Here is a 19,211-nt window from a genome sequence, read left to right as displayed (position 1 = left end):
CCTCCAACTCCTTCTCCACAGTAGCCAGAGGGCTGGTTGGTGGGTGGGTTTGAATATAAAGTTAATCATATCACTTTCCTGCTTGAAACATTTTAAGGGTTAATTGCTGAAGCTGGGTGATGGTATTAGGTACCATAAAAGTAATTATGGTGCCAAACCATAAAAGTAATGAAGGTTTCATACCCTGAATTTAAATCATTATAACTAGGCTCAACACATTTAATTAATCAAAATAGGAACCATTACAACCACCACATTTTTGCCAATGAGAGATAAGTTTATTTCTGTAGCATAAAAATCTGTTTCAGGATTTGATGAACTCTTGGAAAGCATTTTCTGCCTCATGCTGGTTGTGGAAGCATTTTCCCTGCAAAAAGTTGTCGAGACGCTTGAAGAAGTGGTAGTCAGTTGGTGAGAGGTCAGGTGACTATGGCAGATGAGGCAAAACTTCATAGCCCAATTCATTCAACTTTCAAAGCGTTGGTTGTGCATCGTGCGGTCGGGTGTGGTCTTGGAGAAGAACTGGGCACTTTCTGTTGACCAATACCAGCTGCCGTTGTTACATTTATCAGTGCATTGATTTGCTGAGCATACTTCTCAGATGTAATGGTTTCTCTGGGATTCAGAAAGCTGTAGAGGATCAGACAGGTAGCAGACCACCAAACCATGACCTTTTTTTTGGTACAAGTTGGGCTTTGAGATGTGGTCTGGAGCTTCTTTTGGTCCAACCACTGAGCTGGTCATCAACAGCTGTCATATAAAATCTACTTTTCATCGTGTGGAATGGTTTATTGTTGTTGCATAGAATATGAGAAGACAACTCTGGAAAAGGACTTTTTTTTTAAATTTGTGGTCAGCTCATGAGGCTCCCACTTATTGAGCTTTTTCACCTTTCCAATTAGCTTCAAATCCCAAACAACCATAGAATGGTCGACGTTGAGTTCTCGGGCAACTTCTCATGTAGTTGTAAGAGGATCAGCTTTGATAATGGCTCTCAATTGGTCACTGTCAACTTCCAATGACCAGCCACTATGCTCCTCACCTCCCAGACTCATCTCCTTTGCAAAACTTCTCGAGCCACTGCTGCACTGTACATTCATTAGCAGTTCCTGGGCCAAATGTGTTGTTGATGTTGCAAGTTGTCTCTGCTGCTTTGCAATCCATTTTGAACTCAAATAAGAAAACCATTCCGATTTCCTTTTTGTCTAATATCATTTTCATAGTCTAAAATACATAAACAGCAAGTCATATTTCATTAGTAAAAAAACATAAAACAAGAAATGTACATCAAAATGATGAATAACATAACCACATATCTTTAAGAATGTATTCTAATATCAAATGGCAAAGTTCAAAAACAACAATTACTTTTGCACCAACCTTAATATATAGGAATCTGTGATCTTTTTCTTTCTACTTCTGCATACATTTTTAAAACTCTATAATAAAAGTTAAATGAAAAATAAAGTCTCAATCACTTCTCAATGCTATTATGAGAATAGACAAAATCACGGTGCCCTATAAGGCCTGATGGGCTGACGGCCCTTGTTTTTTTGCAGTCTGTACAGTAGCTGTCCTGGCCTTTCCCCTTACATGTACTGTGTTCTTTTTGGCCTCAGGGCCTCTGCCAGGAATGCCTTCTCTCATAATCTGTACTCCCAATAGTTACCCGGCCTCTCTATTTCTCAGATTTTCCTCATATGTAAAATAAGAATGATACTAGCTTTTACAGCACAGGATTTTCTCATAGGAGTATTATTAGCATAAAAGTGCCTGGAACAAAGAAAACATTCAAAAAACAAAACAAAACAAAAAACCACCAGCTAGTAATATTGTAAAAATGATGCTGCTTCCTCCAGGATTTGAGTAACACTGACGATCCAGGAAGCCTGGTCATGTTTATTCTGAGTTCCCTCAGTGTCTGCACCTCAAGAAGATCCTAGGCCTGCCAGCTGCTGTCTGCCTCCCACTCATTACGGTGAGAATCAAGTTAACTTTAGAGATATCGAGGGCCTACATGCATGAGGCATGAATATAGCATGCTTGAGGGACCCAAGAGGAGTTATATCACTCAGTGAATCAGAAGCCCCAAGGTTCTGCCAGCCTGCTTAACTGGTTCCTTCTAGTGCTGTTGGCCTTTGATTGGGCAGCCACACTCCCAATCAAGTTCAACCTGAGATTATCAGAATTAACCAGATGTCAAACACTTCCTGTCTGATTCAGCCAGCTTCTTGACCTTCTATGTGGCTCTCTGATTATGGTTAAATTGAGTATCATCACACCCACAGGAATCCCAAAGGGCATGAGGTGCTGGAGTTAGGAAGGAGAGAGCAGCCCATGGTGCCTGCGGTAGACTGAATGTTTGTATCCAAATAAAATTCATATGTTAACATCCAAACTCCCAACATGAGGGTATTTGGGAGGTGGTTAGGTCATGAGGATGGAGACCTCATAAATGAGATTGAAGTGAAGTGAAGCGAAAGTCACTCAGTCGTGTCCGACTCTTTGTGATCCCATGGACTATACAGTCCATGGAATTCTCCAGGCAAGAATACTGGACTGGGTAGCCTTTCCCTTCTCCAGGGGATCTTCCCAACCCAGGGACTGAACCCAGGTCTCCCGCATTGCGGGCAGATTCTTTAGCAGCTGAGCCACAAGAGAAGCCCAAGAATATTGGAGTGGGTAGCCTATCCCTTCTCCAGAAGATCTTCCCAACCCAGGCATCAAACCAGTGTCTCCTGCATTGCAGGCAGATTCTTTACCAACTGAGCTATGAGGGAAGCCCTGAATGAGATTGATACCCTTATTAAAAAGACCCCAGAGAACTCCCTGGTCCATTTGGCCATGTGCAGTTACAGGACAGCTGTCTATGAACCAAAGAAGCAAATCCTCACCAGACACCAAATTTACTTTAATCTTGATCTTCTCAGCCTTCAAAAAGGCTGTGAAATAAATGTTTATTGTCTAAGCCAGCTAGTGTATTGTTATAGCAGCCTAAATGGACTGACACAATTACCAAGTGCCTAATAATGTCTAGTTTCTGTGCAAACCTTTTGAGATCATCCCAAAGTTACTATTCTTAGGGGTTCTAAGGTTCAGAAGAGTCTGGAAACCTGCTTCAGGTCCCACTAGCAAGATTCAAAACCAGATCTATCTGGCCCTAAGCCTAAATTCTTTCTCCAGGGTTCAGCAATTCTCAAACTCAATATTCCTAGGCTCCCTACACCCACTGCTAATTCAGTAAATTAGGAATTTGTATAAATTCCCAGGCCTGGGTATTTGTATTTTTAAAGTCCCCTGTGTGACTCTGAAGATCATCTAAGTTTGAGGACCATTTGTGGGGGCCGCTGTATTCCCCCAAATCCAAACAAAATGGCCCCATGAGGCTGTTCATGAGCTGGGCCCAAGTTCACCATTCACCATAAACAATTAGTTAGCCATTGTATTTTACATCATGCCTGTCTTATTTCAAATCAAGTCTTTTGACATCTAAACAAAAAAAGTCCTTTATTTATTGACCAAATCTCTGTCGTAAGACAGCATTTGTTCTGTGACTACATGCACTGCAGACCCCTCTGGTGCTGTGCCCTCTCTCATACTGTAGCTGCCGAGAAACAGAAATTGAGCATCTTTCATCTCATCTGTACAGAAAGACACATAATACATGCCTCAGCCCAGCACATGTGGCTTGATAGGAAGAGATGTCTGCCTTGTCATCCTCCAAGATTAGTTCCTGGAGTTCTATAGGCTCCTTTCTGGCATGAAAGTTAGAGCAAGAGCAGCTTTAAAGATACAGTTTTATGCCCTCAAAGGCATTAATAGACTGGAATCATGTAGGAGCTTTCTAGAACAGAACCATGTCTGCAGTCAGAGCTGCGAGTATGAACCAATTCAGGAGAGAAGTTGCTGCTTATGAATAGGGACTTGCTGAGTTTATAAATGGATTTTTTAAATGAACTTCTTGTCCCACCTCTGATTTCAGGACTGGAGCGTGCTAGATTATGCTTCTAATGCCTTTCCCAATTCAAAAATTATGTTTACAATAAGAACCACTTTTAATAACTCAAGGAATTTATCTAAAGAATGACTTATTTCATGCAGACTGCATTCCTCTCTATTCAAACACTATAACCCTCTTGTTCCACTACCTTCTACAGAAAGCCTCAAGGAGCAATCACTAACTTAATAGCTAAAATAAATGTTTAAATTTTCTGTATTAAAAATAATAATGTTGCTAAAGTTAAACTTTAAAAAAAATTATTGGCTCTCCTGATAAGTCTCTTTCCTTCAGCATTGGCCAGAAAATATATTTAAAATGCCCCCACAGAGTTAAAAAAAACTCACTAGGAAAGGCAGACACATGATTCTGACAGTATAAATGATGATAAAACTTTTTAATGAAGAGCAAAACTCAGTCAATTATCTCCTGTCTGTTCTATGCCAGGAAATGTGTTTGATCTTTTCCCGGTGATTTGTGTTGCTTCTTACTAAACTAATTTGGTTTGCCTGATCAAGACTGTGTGTTTACCACCTTCATCAGTGGAAGTTAACTTAGTTCCTACATGTATGGGGATGTCCCTGGTGGCTCAGTGGTAAAGAACCTGCCTGCCAATACAGGAGATACAGGTTCAATCTCTGGGTCAGTAAGACCCCCTGGAAAAAGAAATGGTACTGGGAATACTCCAGTATTCTTGCTTGGGAAATCTCAAGGAGCATGGTGAGCTACAGTCCACGGGGTCACAAAAGAGTCAGACATGACTTAGCAACTAAACAAGTACAACTCCATGTATGGTGGAGACGAATAATGTATGGAGTGTGGTTGGCCTTGCTTGTCTGGACATTATATCACTTGGACTTGGGGACCAGCGACACGCTAAGTACTAGCCCCAGGTTTTAGCCACTGTGACCTTTTCGCTAGGGTCACTAGACTGCCACTATATGGACATAAACCAAAGGCACATTGAGGAAGGGACTTGACTGAGCTAGGGATGGGGAGACGTGGAGGCGTTTCACCGAGAGGGGACTTTGCAGCCACACCTTGAAGGATGACTAGACCAACTGGCTGATCACGTCTCAGAGACTGAATAGCCAGCCAACTGCGGCACAGCCAGTGCAATCATTTCATGCTGCAGAGCCAGTGCAGTTGAATTCTCTCTCCTTGCAAAAGTCCTCTCCTCTGAAGGAAAATGTTACTGGCAAGAGATTTCTGCTGGCACACATCCTCAACTTTCTAATTCTCAGTCTCCATGATTTCCTTTGCTCACCCAGTGGACTGGCTCAGGCAGCACATCCGTGGCTGTGGTGACAGGGAGCACTTCCCTCCCGTTCTCCTTGTGATTGTCCATTAGCACAATCAGCCCCCAGGCAGGGCAGGACCCTGCGGGCAGCTCTCTTGTCAGCTTGACTGTGTCCCCCTGCCCAGTACTCATTTTCAGCTACTCGAATCTTTCTTAAGTCTACCTACAACCAGTGTCCTGTGCAGACTCGGGAGAAAAGACTTCCAGTGGGCCACCAAGGTCTTAGGACTCTGGGCTGAGTCTTGGTCCAGGCATCTGAAAAGTGGTGATCTCTTTGGTCAAGGCTCCAAAACCATTTCCAAATGGTACTCCTTGTGTGTGATGGGCTCCATTTTAAGAACACTCAATTTATGAAAACCTGAATTGACAAAACAAATACCTCAAAGGCACATATGTTTGACTCTACATTCAGGCTGCTTCTTCAATCTGAGATTCTTGTATTTCATCAAGTCTGACTATTCTTTTTCTGTAGGGTCATTTCTCTTGTTGCTTAGCTATCTCAGATTCTCAGGGGTACTAATTTTTTTGTGATTGTGTCTGCTGCTATTCTCTAATGGTCTATGAATTTCACATGTGAGCTCATCTTTCCCAGGGGAGTTGTGTGTGTGTGTGTGTGTGTGTGTGCACATGCATGTACACACACACACACATTTTCTCACATGTTATACCCTTGTGTGCATGCTCAGTCATGTCTGACTCTTTGCAAACGTCTGTGTGTATGCCCTCACACATGTTCTATGGACTGTAGTATGTGAAAATGGCCAAACAGAGCAAGTCTAAGTTCTTCTTTGCTGGACACCCAAGTATTTCACCTGTCTGTGGTTAGTTTCTCTCAATTTATTGGCTCTATATTGCTAAAACAAGCAGGAAGAGTAAATTTGGATTCCACATCCTTGCATGGAGAAGGTTTGGGGTTTCAATTTCTCAAGAAGCTCCCTTTTTTCCATCCAGAGTCTTGACAAGATAAACCCCCATGCTAGGGCATGTGTGTAGTGTTTTGGGTTCCCTAATCACAGAGATGCTGCCATTTCAAACCCAAGTTTACACAGGTGTCAATTCCAGGTCCCCACCACTTGTGGTTGAAGGCCATGTCCCTGTCTGACTGTGACCAATGAACTGTTTCAGTCAGTATCAAGGTCCACTGTCCCTGGGCTATCATGGCACTGACTTTCACGAGCAGCAATCTCGTGTGAACTCCTCTTCATTGCTGGCACCCAGGGAAATCTGTTTATTTTGTGCTTTCCCTTGAATTTGAACTTTTCAAAAAATATTTTACGTTACTATCTAAAGTGGGCTTCCCTTGTGGCTCAGCTGGGAAAGAATTCGCCTGCAATGAGGAGACCTGGGTTTGGATCCCTGGGTTGGGAAGATCCCCTGGAGAAGGGAAAGTCTACCCACTCCACTATTCTGGCCCGGAGAATTCCATGGACTGTATAGTCCATGAGGTCACAAAGAGTTAGGCACAAGTTAAAGCAAGAGGGGGGACTCCACATTAGTTCATCATACTGTATACTGAAATCCAAACCAGAAGTAATATGTTAATGGTAAAATAGTTCAACAAACAATTACAGAGGGCCAGACAGCTTCACTGATGAATTCTACCAAACACTGAAAGGAGAATTAATACCAATCCCTCTCAAATTCTTCCACAAAATGGAAGAGGAAGGAGTACTTCCAAACTCATTTCTCAAGGCCAGCATTACTCTGATCTCAAAACCAGTACATCACAAGAAAAAAATTAAAGACCAATATCCTTCATGAACATAGATCCAAAAATCTTTAGCAAAATATTATCAAACTGAATTCAACAATATGTTAAAAGGATCATATGACAGAAGCAGAAGATATTAAGAAGAGGTGGTAACAATACACAGAAGAACTGTACAAAAACGATCTTCACAACCCAGATAATCATGATGGTGTGATCACTCACACTCACCTAGAGCCAGACATTGTGGAATGTGAAGTCAAGTGGGCCTTAGGAAGCATCACTGTGAATGCTAGTGGAGGTGATGGAATTTCAGTTGAGCTATTTCAAATCCTAAAAGATGGTGCTGTGAAAGCACTGCACTCAATATGTCAGCAAATTTGGAAAACTCAGCAGTGGCCATGGGACTGGAAAAGGTCAGTTTTCATTCCAATCCCAAAGAAAGGCAATGCCAAAGAATGCTCAAACTACCGCACAATTGCACTCATCTCACACACTAGCAATGGCACCCCACTCCAGTACTCTTGCCTGGAAAATCCCATGGATGGAGGAGCCTGGTAGGCTGCAGTCCATGGGGTCGCTAAGAGTCGGACATGACTGGGTGACTTCACTTTCACTTCTTACTTTCATGCATTGGAGAAGGAAATGGCAACCCACTCCAGTGTTCTTGCCTGGAGAATCCCAGGGACAGGGGAGCCTGGTGGGCTACCATCTATGGGGTTGAACAGAGTCGGACACGACTGAAGCGACTTAGCAGCAGTAGCAGCAGCATACACTAGCAAAGTAATGCTCAAAATTCTCCAAGCCAGGCTTCAGCAATACATGAACCGTGAACCTCCAGATGTTCAAGCTGGTTTTTAGAAAAAACAGAGGAACCAGATATCAAATTGCCAACGTCTGCTGGATCATTGAAAAAGCAAGAGAGTTTCAGAAAAACATCTATTTCTGCTTTACTGACTATGCCAAATCCTTTGACTGTGTGGATCACAATAAACTGTGGAAAACTCTGAAAGACATGGGAATACCAGACCACCTGACCTGCCTCTTGAGAAACCTATATACACGTCAGGAAGCAATAGTTAGAACTGGACATGGAACAACAGACTGGTTCCAAACAGGAAAAGGAGTACATCAAGGCTGTATATTGTCACCCTGCTTATTAACCTTATATGCAGAGTACATCATGAGAAATGCTGGGCTGGAGGAAGCACAAGCTGGAATCAAGATTTCTGGGAGAAATATCAATAACCTCAGATATGCAGATGACACCATCCTTCTGGCAGGAAGCAAAGAAGAACTATAGAGCCTCTTGATGAAAGTGAAACTGGAGAGTGAAAAAGTTGGCTTAAAGCTCAACATTCAGAAAACTAAGATCATGGCACCCGGTCCTATCACTTCATGGGAAATAGACAGGGAAACAGTGGCTGGCTTTATTTTGGGGGGCTCTAAAATCACTGCAGATGGTGATTGCAGCCATGAAATTAAAAGACGCTTACTCCTTGGAAGGAAAGTTATGACCAACCTAGACAGCATATTAAAAAGCAGAGACATTACTTTGTCAACAAAGGTCTGTCCAGTCAAGGCTATAGTTTTTCCAGTGGTCATGTATGGATGTGAGAGTTGGACTGTGAAGAAAGCTGAGCGCTGAAGAATTGATGCTTTTGAACTGTGGTGTTGGAGAAGACTCTTGAGAGTCCCTTGGACTGCAAGGAGATCCAACCAGTCCATTGTAAAGGAAATCAGTCCTGGGTGTTCATCGGAAGGACTGATGTTGCAGCTGAAACTCCAATACTTCGGCCACCTGATGTGAAGAGCTGATTCATTTGAAAAGACCCTGATGCTGGGAAATATTGAGGGCAGGAGGAGAAGGGGATGACAGAGGATGAGATGGTTGGATGGCATCACCGACTCAATGAACATGAGTTTGGGTGGACTCCGGGAGTTGGTGATGGACAGGGAGGCCTGGTGTGCTGCTGTTCGCGGGGTCACAAAGAGTCAGACACGACTGAGAGACTGAACTGAACTGATACCATAATCACACAAGATTTGTTTATGAAATGCAAGGATGGTTTAACATTTGTAAATCGTTGTTATACACCACATTATCAAAATGAAGGATTAAAATTATACAATCATCTCAATAGATACAGGAAAATCTTTTGAGAAAATCCAGCATTCATTTATGATAAAATCTCTGAACAAGTAGGTATAGAGAAAATATACCTCCACATGATAAAAGCTATGTAAAAGACAAGCCTATAGTTAACATCAAACTCAGTGGTGAAAAGCTGAAAGTTTTTCCTCTAAGATAAAGAATAAAACAGGGGTGTCCATTTTGCCACTCTTATTCAATGAAGTTTTAGGGGGGAGGAACAAAGTATTGGAAGCTCTAGCCATATCAATCAGAAAAGAAAAAGAAATAGAAGATCTTCAAATTGTAATGGAAGAAGTAAAACTGTCACTATTTGCAGATGATATGATACTATATGAGGCCATCCCTGGTGGCTCAGTAGTAAAGAATCCACCTGCAACGCAGGAGTCTCAGGAGACGGGTTCGATCCCTGGCTTGGGAAGATCCCCGGGATAGGGGCACTCCAGTATTCTTCCCTGTGGAATCCCATGGACAGAGGAACCTGGAGGGCTACAGTCAATAGGATTGAAAAGAGTCAGAAGCTACTGAAGTGTCTTGGCATGCACACATGCATGATACTCTACATAGAAAATCCTAAATATGTCACAGAAAAACTACTAGTGCTCATCAATAAAGCCAGAAAAGTTGTAGAATATGAAATTAATATGCAGAAATCTGCTGCATTTCTAAACATTAATGACAAACTATCTGAAAGAGAAATTAAGGAAACAATCCCATTTACAAGGTATCAAAAAGAATAAAGTACCTAGGAATAAATCTACCTGAGGAGATAAAAGACGTGTACTGAGAAAACATTAAGACACTGATGAAATAAAATGAAGATGACATGAACAGATGGAAAGGTATACGGTATTCATTAATTGGATTAGTTAATAGTTTAAAATGACCATACTACCCAAGGCAATCTACAGATTCAATGCAACCGCTAATACAATATCAATGGTATTTTTCACAAAAACCCAAACAATCCAATCAGAAAATGGGCAGTAGATCTGAATAGACATTTTTTCCAAAGAAGATATACAGATGGCTAACAGATATATGAAGAAATGCCCAACATCACTAATTATTAAAGAAATGCAAATTGAAATAACAATGACGTATTACTTCACCCCTCAGAATGACTATCATCAAAAAGTCTACAAATAACAAATATTGGTGAGGATGTGGAGAAAAGAGAACCCTGGTTCACTATTGATGGGAATGTAAATTGGTGCCACATAATGGAAAATAGTATACAGCTTCCTCAAAAAACTAAAAATAGAACTACAAGATGATCCAGCAATTCCAACCCTGGGTATATATCCAAAAAAACCCCACTAATTTGAAAAGATATATGCACCTCAATGTTCATACATTTATACATACAATGGAATATAACTCAGCCACAAAAAGGAATGAAATCTTGGGACTTCCCTGGTGGTCTAATGGTTAAGAATCAGCCTTGAAATGCAGGGGATGCAGGTTCAAACCCTGGTTGGGGAACTAAGACCCACCATCCCACATGCCACGCAACATGGCCAGAAAAAACAATGTATGGACCTGGGAGAGATTATGCTCAGTCAATAAGGAGAGACAAATGCTGTATATGTTCACATATTTTTAACATAAGAAAAATTAAAATATAAATATAATAGAGCAGAGCAGACTCTTCGAATAAATTAGTGGTTACCAGTGGTGAGAGGGTTTCTGAAAAGAGACAATACAGAGAAAAAGGATCTTAAGGAACAAACTACTAGGTATAAAATAAATAAGATACAGGATGTAATGTACAGCACACGGAATATGACCAATATATTCTAATAACATTAAATGCAGTATAACCGATAATAATATTGAGTCATTATGTTGTATATTTGAAACTAATGCAACATTATAAATCAACTACACTTTGTAGTTCTACCAAGTTAGATCTTAGGGTTGTGATAGATTTACCACGGCAATGTAGGATATTAAGAATAGGAGAGATGAGGTGAAGGGTTTGTGGGAACCCTCTGTAGTATCTCTGTAACTGTTCCATAAATTTAAAACTCTTCTTAGTTTATGAAGCCCATCTTCCCCTCTAAAAAGGATGGCCAATATATGCTTTCTTCTGGATCTCTGATCAGTTAGAGACTAGGCAGAGTCTGCTCCTTTTTGGATGTATGGGTAGATCAACCCTGAGTATCCTTATTTCTCAACATTTTTGCCCTTTAAGTCATTTTTCAGTTCAATTCAGTTCAGTCGCTCAGCAGTGTCTGACTTTTTGCAACCCCATGGACTACAGCACACCAGGCTTGTCTGTCCGTCACCAACTCCTGGAGCTTACTCAAACTCATGTTCACTGAGTGTGTGATGCCATCCAACCATCTCATCCTCTGTTGTCCCCTTCTCCTCTCACCTTCAATCCTTCCCAGTATCAGGGTCTTTTCAAATGAGTCATCTCTTCCCATCAGGTGGCCAAAGTATTGGAGCTTCAGCCTCAGCTTCAGCATCAGTCCTTCCAATGAACATTCAGGACTGATTTCTTTAGGATTGACTGGTTTGAACTCCTTGAAGTCCAAGGGACTCTCAAGAGTCTTCTCCAACACCACAGTTCAAAAGCATCTATTCTTTGATACTTACCTTTCTTTATAGTCCAGCTCTCACATCCATACATGACTACTGGGAAAAACATAGCCTTGACTAGATGGACCTTTGTTGGAAAAGTAATGTCTCTGCTTTTTAATATGCTGTCTAAGATTTTCATAGCTTTTCTTCCAAGGAGCAAATGTCTTCTAATTTCACAGCTGTAGTCACCTTCTGCAGTGACTTTGAAGCCCCCAAAATAAAGTCTCTCACTGTTTACATTGTTTCCTCATCTATTTGCCAAGGAGTGATTGAATGGGATGCCGTGATCTCAGCTTTTTGAAAGTTGACTTTCAAGCCTGCTTTTTCACTCTCCTCTTTCTCTTTTATCAAGAGGCTCTTCTTCTTCCCTTTCTGCCATAAGAGTGGTGTCATCTGTGTATCTGTGGTAACTGATATTTCTCCTGGCAAGCTTGATTCCAGCTTGTGCTTCATCCATCCTGGCATTTTACATGATGTACTCTACATATAAGTCAAATAAGCGGGGTGACAATATACAGCCTTGACATACTCCTTTCCCAATTTGGAACCAGTCTTTTGTTCCTTGTCCGGTTCTAACTGTTGCTTCTTGACCTGCATACAGATTTCTCAGGAGGCAGGTAAGGTGGTCTGGTATTCCCATCTCTTGAAGAATTTTCCACAGTTTGTTGTGATCCACACAGTCAAAGGCTTTTGCATAGCCAATAAAGGAGAATAGATGTTTTTCTGGAACTCTCTTGCTTTTTCGATGATCAGATGCTGGCAATTTGATCTGTGGTTCCTCTGCCTTTTCTAAATCCAGCTTGAACATCTGGAAGTTCACGGTTCACGTACTGTTGAAGCCTGGCTTGGAGAATTTTGAGCATTACTTTGCTAGCGTGTGAGATGAGTACAATTGTGCGGTAGTTGGAACATTCTTTGGCATTGTCTTTCTTTGGGATTGGAATGAAAACTGACCTTTTCCAGTCCTGTGGCCACTGCTGAGTTTTCCAAATTTGCTGGTATATTGAATGCAGTACTTTCACAGCATCATCTTTTAGGATTTGAAATAGCTCAACAGGAATTCCATCTCTTCCACTAGTTTTGTTGGTAGTGATGCTTCCTAAGGCCCACTTGACTTCACACTCCAGGCTGTCTGGCTCTAGGTGGGTGATTACACCATCATGATTATCTGGGTCATGAAGATGTTTTCATATAGTTCTTCTGTGTATTCTTGCCACCTGTTCTTAGTATCTTCTGCTTCTGGTAGGTCCATACATTTCTGTCCTTTATTGTGCCCATCTTTGCATGAAATGTTCCCTTGGTATCTCTAATTTTCTTGAAGACATCTCTAGTCTTTCCCATTCTATTGTTTTCTTCCATTTCTTTGCATTGATCACTGAGGAAGTCTTTCTTATCACTCCTTGCTATTCTTTGGAACTCTGCATTCAAATGGGTATATCTTTCTTTTTATCCTTTGCCTTTTGCTTCCCTTCTTTTCTCTGCTATTTGTAAAGCCTCCTCAGGCAACCATTTTGCCTTTTTGCATTTCTTTTTCTTGGGGATGGTCTTGATCACTGCGTCCTGTACAATGTCATGAACCTCCGTCCATAGTTCGTCATGCACTCTGTCTATCAGATCTAATCCCTTGAATCTATTTGTCACTTCCACTGTATAGTCATAAGAGATTTGATTTAGGTCATACCTGAATGGTCTAGTGGTTTTCCCTGCTTTCTTCAATTTAAGTCTGAATTTTGCAATAAGGAGTTCATGATTTGAGCCACAGTCAGCTCCCAATCTTGTTTTTGCTGACCATATAGAGCTTCTCCACCTTTGGCCGCAAATAATATAATCAATCTGATTTTGGTATTCACCATCTGGTGATGTCCATGTTAGTCTTCTCTTGTGTTGTTGGAAGAGGGTGTTTGCTATGACCAGTGCATTCTCTTGGCAAAACTCTGTTAGCCTTTGCCTTGCTTCATTCTGTACTCCAAGGCCAAATTTGCCTGTTACTCCAGGTATTGCTTGACTTCCTACTTTTGCATTCCAGTCCCCTATAATGAAAAGGACACCTTCTTGGGGGTGTTAGTTCTAGAAGGTCTTGTAAGTCTTCATAGAACTGTTCAGCTTCAGCTTCTTCAGCCTTTTTGGTCGGGCCACAGACTTGGATTACTGTGATACTGAATGGTTTGCCTTGAAAACTAACAGAGATCATTCTGTCGTTTTTGAGACTGCATCCAATTATCTTTTCTTAATTTTCATATTTCTGTTGTTGGTCTTTACTGCTTAGAGAAGTCCCTTTAGTATTTCTTGTAAAACCAACTTAATGGTGCTGAAATCTTTCAGCTTTTTCTTGTCTGTAAAACTGTTTGTCTCTCCTTCAAACCTGAATGACAGCTTTTCTGGGTAGAGTATTCTCAGTTTTAGGCTTTCTCCTTTCATCACTTTGAATACATCATGCCACTTCCTTCTGTTCCACAAAATTGCTATGGAAAAGTCAACAGAGAGTATTTGGGAGTTCTCTTTTAAATAACTAGTTGCTTTTCTCTCCTGCTTTAAAGATTCATTATCTTTAATTTTTTCCACTTTAATTTTAATATGTCTTGGTGTTGACCTCTTTGTGTTCATTTTGTTTGGGACTTTCTGTACTTCCTGGAGTAGATGTCTGTTTACTTTCCTGGATAGGAAGTTTTCAGCTGTAATTTCTTCCAATAAGTTCTCTGTCCCTTTCTTTCTTTTTTCTTCTTCTGGGACCCTTATAATGTGGATGTTAGTATTCTGACATTGTCTCAGAGGTCTCATAAACTATCTTCATATTTTTTAATTCTTTTTTTTTCTGTTCAGCTTGGGTAGTTTCCACTACTCTTGTCTTTCAGTTAGCTCATCTGTTCCTCTGTATTACCTAGTCCTTCTAGTGTATTTTTACTTCAGCTATTGTACTCTTTATCTCTGTTTAGTTATTCTTTATATTTTCTAAATCTTTAACTTCTCACTGTGTTCATCTATGTGTCTCTTAGTTCATTAATCATTTTTATGGTCACTACCTTGAACTCTTTATAAGGTAGATTTTTTATCTCCACTTCATTTAGTTCCTCCAGGATTTTGTCTTGTTCCTTCATCTCAAAAATATTCCTCTGTTGCCTCATCTGGCCTGGTTCTCTATGCTTCCTTCCATGAATTAGGTAGTTCAGTTCCATTTCCTGACCTTGGAGAAGTAGCCTTAGTAGCAGACACCCTATGGGGCCCTAGAGCACTCTTCCCTCTAGTCAGCAGAGCTATATGCCCTAGGAGGGCCCTCTATGTGGGCTGTGTGGGCCCTTCTTCTGTTATGATGGGGCTGCCTGCTGTAAGTGTCCTGGTAGACAGGACTGGCCACTGACCTGGTTGGCTGCCAGGCCCTGCCTTTTGTGATGGCTTCTGGCCCATGGGTGGGAAAGACCAGGTTCCACCACAGCTGACTATATAACTCAGTGTCTTGGGCCCGATGCTGGCCTACTGGTGGGTGGGGCAAGGTTTCAAACTAGATGACTAAGCAACCCGTGAGGTCCCAGGACTTGTGCCAGTTCACTGATAGGCAGGGCTATGTCCTGGAGCAACTGGCTGTAGGGGCCAAGGGAATCTTGGTGCTAGTGCCATCCCATTAGTGGGCAGGGCCAGGTGTCAGGATGGCTGGCTCTGGCACCTGGGGTCCAGGAATGGTACTAACTCACTAGTTCGGCGGGGGGGGAGGCTCGGTCTTGGGGTAACTGCTTATGGGGTCCACTCGTGAATGAGGTTGGGTCCCAGGACTGCTGCTGGCCCATTGGCAGAAGGACTGGGTCCTGGGCTCATGAAGACCCACTGGAAGGTATGCAAGCCCCTGGAGATAATAGGCTAGAGGGAAGACTCCAAAATGGCACTTGTTAGCACAGTGCTGTCATGGCAGAACAAATCCCCCCAAAATGGTTGCTGCCAGCATCTGTGTCCCCAGCGTGAATCCCAGTACCCTCCTATCTCTGCAGGAGCCTCTCCAAGATGAGCAAGTAGGTCTGACCCAGGCCTCTTCCAAAGCACTGCCTCTGCCAGCACTCAGAGGGTGTGAGCTTTGGGGAGTGTCCTTTCAGAACAGTGTGCTTCCTGCAGCCCTCCTGCTCTCCCACACACTCCTGCTGGCCTACAGTGTTAGAAGTCCTGGGGGCTTGTCTTCCTGGTGCAAGATCCCTGGGCAGGGGAGCCCAATATGAGACTTGGGCCCCTTACTCCTTGGGGACACCTTTGCATTTGTGATGATCTTATTTGTGGGTCCCCTACCTGGGGGCTAGTGTCTTGACTATGGTGCGTCTCTGTTCCTTCTACCTGTCTCACATTTCCTTCTTTATATTTTTAGTTTGGAAAATCTTTTCTTCTAGTCTTCAGGTAGTTCTCATAGAGGGGGTCTCCATAAATAGTTGTAATTTTGGTGTGCCTGTGGGAGGAGGTGAGTACAGGCCCTTTCTACTCTGCCATTTGGTGATGCCTCTGTCACATCCTTTTCTAAAAGACATTTTCCCCCATGTTCAAATTCTTTTAGTGAAATTTTTTTGCTCTATTCTTATTCTCTGAAGAAAGATGTCAAAATTGCCACTATTTGGAGGGAGTTTCAATTTCTCACTCTCTTTCCTGGATTAAAAATATGTTCTCTAATGTCTGTATTGATTTGGCAAAAATCAGCCAAGATCTTCCTTATGGAGTCTCATAGTTTAATTTTAATAACAGAAGTATTATAAACCATAATGTTGAGAACAGAAGTTTCAACCAAGTGACCCATAAGCCAAATCTGGCATGAAGGTTTGTTTTGGTAGGCCCCACGTAATTTTAAAAAAAGTTAATTTCTCATGAAAATTTGGAATTTCACATTGTCTTGAAATAGTAATTCTGTCAACATAAGACTCATATTTTTCTTCTTTTTTTTGTTTTTGGCCATGTGACATGTGTGATCTTAGTTGCCCAATCAGGGATTGAACTCATGTCCCCTACGGTGGAAGTGTGGCATCTTAACCATTGGACGACCAAGGAAGTCCCAGGACTCTCATTTCTATCTGGTTACAGCTAGCTGGACCTGAAAAAGGGCTTCTTCATTTTGTTGATATTTAAGTCCTTCCCATTCCAGAATTCTTGCCTGGAGAATTCCATGGAGGAGTCTGGTGGGCTACAGTCCATGGAGTCACAAAGAGTCAGACACGACTGAGTGACTAACTTTCACTTTCACTTTTCAAGTCCTTCAGAATGCCACAATCCTCATCTACCCAAATTGTAGGACCCTCCTTGGAAGAAAAGCTATGACCAAACTAGACAGCACATTAAAAAGCAGAGACATTACTTTGCCAACAAAGATCAGTCTAGCCAAAGCTGTGGTTTTTCCAGTAGTCATGTATGGACGTGAGACTTGTACTACAAAGAAATCTAGGCACTGAAGAACTGATGCTTTTGAACTGTGGTGTTGGAGAAGACTCCTGAGAGTCCCTTGGACTGCATGGAGACCCAACCAGTCCATCCTAAAGAAAGTCCTGATATTCATTGGAAGGACTAATGCTGAAACTGAAACTCCAACACTTTGGCCACCTGATACATAGAACTGACTCACTGGAAAAGACCCTGATGCTGGGAGAGACTGAAGGCAGGAGGAGAAGGGGATGCCAGAGAATGAAATGGTTGGATGGCATCACTGACTTCACGGACATGAGTTTGAGCAAACTTCGGGAGTTGGTGATGGACAGGGAAGCCTGGCGTGCTGCAGTCCATGGGGTCGCCAAGAGTCGGACACAACTGAACGACTGAACTGAACTGAACAGTTCACCCCATTTGCGCCTCTCTGCAGCTGATTAAATTTCCAAGTCCTGACCTAGAATACCAAATGCCTTCTTGTCTAAATGATTTTCTTTGGAGTATCATAAAGAGAAAGAGAAAATAGTTAAACATATGAAGCAAAATGAGCCCTGTGCAAACCCTATAAAACCAGGTTAAAATAATCAGTTTACACATTTGTAGAATAAAGTAATAAAGAAATTAGCAACTTATTATAAATGTACTAATTTAGGGATAGTACTATTGAAGCTGCCAACCAAAGTTTGGGGTTCTTGGTACTCAAGGCAAGAAACAAAGTCAGTTCCCAGGATTCACCTTTGCACTTGCTGTGGGATTCAACACAGTCCTTAGACTTTAAATTACATGTTGAATGTTTTTCTAAATTTGAAGTATAATTATGACTGGAAAACATCAGTTCACAGATGATGAAGTAAGGTCAATGGTGTTGAAAGAGGGAAAGAGAATGAATGAATTTTCTGCAGCCTTTACCATAGTGACAGTACACTTATAGACAAAGCCTGCTTGGGGCAGAGCAGCACAAACAAGGCAGAGATGCATGCTGCCAACCCAGTGTCTCAGACCATGTTGGACACTGGCTTTTTAATGTCTATGTCACGAACAGAACTTTACATATTTTCACTTCTTTCCTAAAGGCTTAATCTTTGCTAATATTATGGGCTTCCCCAATGGATCTGCAGTAAAGAAACCGCCTGCAGTGTAGGAGACACAGGTGACATGATCCCTGTGTCATCCCATGTTCGATCCCTGGAGAAGGAAAGGGCAACCCACTCCAGTATTCTTGCCTAAAAAATCCTGTGGACAGAGGAGCCTGGTGGACTACAGTCCAAAAGGTCGCAAAGAGTCAGACATGACTGAGCACACACATGCACACATATACGTGATAATACTACATAGTAAACACAAATGGAAAAAAGAAAGAAACTGAGTTTTTCAGCCCAATAGAATGTATATACTGTTTCTTGTTTAGTGCAATGAAATTAATTTTGTCTTAAGCATTTCTAAATAATTCTGCCACATCTTAGAGCCCTGAATCAAGAGTCATACACACTATGTATTGGACTTCTCTCTAAAGCAGGAGTTGGTAGAGATGTATCTGGAAAGGCTTGAAAGAAGGAAACCACAAAGCCTAGTTGTCCCAAAGATAGATAGGACCAATAATGAGCTGGGGAGACATAGGTGGTTGCACTGCCCACACCCCAAATCGTTCATCTCCTGGGACCAAGACTTGATCCAGCTCACTTTCTGGGCCTTCTCAGATGTTCGCTTAGGGCATTACCCTCCAGGAGCAGACAAAGAACAGATTTTACTGTCCTCGGGTTCAGGTTTGCCAAATACTCTGCCCCCTTTAACCCTATGAATTCAGATACAAAGAGGAAGACTGAATTTTAACAAATAGAATCCTCTGGAAAGTTAAATGCTGACCAGGTAGAGCACTTCTAATGGATTTTCCTTTATACGATGTAATAGGAGGAGGCTGATATGCTGGGGCCAGAAGGGAGGGGGCCAGATGTAGATGGAGGGAGGGCCAGCTGAGAAATGTCCCAGAACAGAAGCCTAAAAGAAATGCTAAGAGATTTTACCATAGCAGAATAATGACCCCTTTTACCTCTTGGCTCTTTATCCCGTCCCCATCTACATCTATCCC

At 41.9% G+C, this 19,211-nt stretch overlaps 1 long non-coding RNA gene across 1 annotated transcript in view; it reads right to left on the bottom strand.

The window, feature by feature from the left end:
• Positions 1–256: 256 nt before the first annotated feature.
• Positions 257–19,211, bottom strand: part of LOC147353148 (uncharacterized) — a 37,336-nt gene continuing 18,381 nt past the window's right edge. Inside the window, exon 2 of the long non-coding RNA XR_015145431.1 lies at positions 257–1,224. This is a non-coding gene — a long non-coding RNA (uncharacterized LOC147353148). The remainder of the gene's footprint in view (positions 1,225–19,211) is intronic.

Source organism: Bos grunniens, chromosome 18 (assembly GCF_055505025.1).
Source record: "Bos grunniens cultivar Pamir isolate PY7600 chromosome 18, Bosgru_T2T1.0, whole genome shotgun sequence".
In the NCBI taxonomy this organism is placed as follows: Eukaryota; Metazoa; Chordata; class Mammalia; order Artiodactyla; family Bovidae; genus Bos; species Bos grunniens.
This window is presented reverse-complemented; position numbering and strand designations above follow the sequence as displayed.